Here is a 2,437-nt window from a genome sequence, read left to right as displayed (position 1 = left end):
AGAGATTATAATTTAAAGTAAACTCATTTCTTAATCCCTTCACCTTTTTCAGTTTAAGCAAACAAAAACAAAAACAGAAAACCTCTTAGACACAGACAACAGTGTGGGGATTACCAGAGGGAAAAGGGGAGGGGAGCACATAGGAGGGATAAATGATGATGGAAGATTTGACTTGGGCTGGCGAACACACAATACAATATACAAATGGTGTATTATACAATTGTACACCTGAAACCTATATAATTTTATTAATCAATAACACCCCAATAAATTCAATAAAAATTAAAAATAAACCCATTTCTCATTCTGTAGGAAACACATATTACACAAGAGATAAATAAGCTAACACACTCCTTAAGTGAGAATAAAATGTTCAATGATTCTGTACTGAGGATATATTGACAATAACTTCAAGTGTATCAGCCCCTTATAATCTCCTTCACCACTCCAGGCACATAAAGAAGGCTTCCATCTCAGTACGCATAGGAGCATATAAGCTTAAGACAAATCAATTAATATCCATTGTCCATATTCCCACCCAGAGTCCTCACGTAGACATTGCTGAATAAAAAGAGTGATTTATCTGCCCATGCCCACTCATTTTAAATCACACTGTGAGCACTCGATCCTGTATGCTTGTAAGCTAGTATGCTTGTTTGTATTAAAAACCACTACTAATCTGTTTCATTTTTGATTAACCCATATTTGATAGTCCAATTTCTATAATTCAAATTGATCTTCTATAAATTCTTAAACTAGCCAATGCTCTCCAACAACTGACACTTTGGCAATATATCATCTAGTTACACAAAGAGCAATGAGTGATAGTACTACTTGTAACATATTAAGTGCTAACCTGTGATTTCCTATGAGAGAAATGTAGAAAACCATGGATATTTGTTTTCCTAGTAAACTTTTTTTTTTTTTTAAAGGGTATGGTCCTTTTTTTTTTTAATATATTTTATTGATTTTTTACAGAGAGGAAGGGAGAGAGATAGAGAGTTAGAAACATCGATGAGAGAGAAACATCGATCAGCTGCCTCCTGCACATCTCCTACTGGGGATGTGCCCGCAACCCAGGTACATGCCTTTGACCGGAATCGAACCTGGGACCTTTCAGTCCGCAGGCCGACGCTCTATCCACTGAGCCAAACCGGTTTCGGCTCCTAGTAAACTTTTGATAAGATCCTTACTCCTGCAAGTTACAGTGGATGCCACAAGTTGAAGTCAACTAATATTTATTATTTAATATTGTAAGAAAACAAAAGATGATCTTTGTTACTACATGTAATTCTATATACATTAAAGGCAGAATTGAAAATATTATTCTTCATTTGCTGTAATAATGTTGAAAATTTATGACCATAAGAACTCAGGTTGAAAGTAAAAAACATCAGGTCTGAGTACATATGAAAGTGCAGAACCAATAATTTCTGTCAATGAGATTGGAAGAATTAAAAGGAAACAGTACTTTTTTGGGCTAACAGTTATTCATGGATGTAGAATGTGTACAGAGAGAAGGTAACTCATTATCTAGTCACATGACCTGAGCAGAGTTAAGAAGCCACAGATCACACAGGACACATATCAAACCATCAAAACTCAAGTAAATATATTTTTTTAATTTATTTTATTGATTTTTTACAGAGAGGAAGAGAGAAAGATAGAGAGTTAGAAACATCGATGAGAGAGAAACATCGATGAGAGAGAAACATCGGTCAGCTGCCTCCTACACACTCCCCACTGGGGATGTGCCGACAACCCAGGCACATGCCCCCGACCGGAATCGAACCCGGGAGGGACCCTTCAGTCCACAGGCCGACGCTCCATCCACTGAGCCAAACCGGTTTCGGCAAGTAAATATTATATAAATTTTAATATAAAACATAAAAGTGAAAAATCGTGATGTTTTACTTTTGCTTCTGAGATCAGAATAATACACCAATCTCAACCTGGCTTAAAATAGACCTGAATTTAACATGAAGTTTCCATGAGTATGCTGGAAATTCTTGGTTTTGCCTCACTAAGTGTATAACCATGAAGCATAAGTGAATCATTGTGTAAAGGACCTCCTCAAGATTCCTGTGGTTTTGTACATTTTTCATCCTGGATATAATCACAATTGTTGGATATTTCAAGCTCTGGATTTTCAAACTTTAAATGTATTAGAGCTGTTGATATGGTGTTGCTTAGTCACTCTCTATTTCTAATGATCTGTGAAAGAGTTTAACAAGGAGAACCCATAATAAGATATGGCTTACTAGTTTTACTAGTACTTTTGGACTTGGTGGCCCTTCTAGATTTAAAATAGATTTTAAAATTATATTGGCAAAAATACTCAGATTTTCTTTTCAAGGACTAATTACAATTACTTTAAAAATTGGCATGGGTGGATGAAGGAACCACCGTTGAGTGGTGTTGCCTGGCATATGTACAA

This window comes from Myotis davidii, unplaced genomic scaffold, assembly GCF_000327345.1.
Source record: "Myotis davidii unplaced genomic scaffold, ASM32734v1 scaffold436, whole genome shotgun sequence".
NCBI classification, from domain to species: domain Eukaryota; kingdom Metazoa; phylum Chordata; class Mammalia; order Chiroptera; family Vespertilionidae; genus Myotis; species Myotis davidii.
This window is presented reverse-complemented; position numbering follows the sequence as displayed.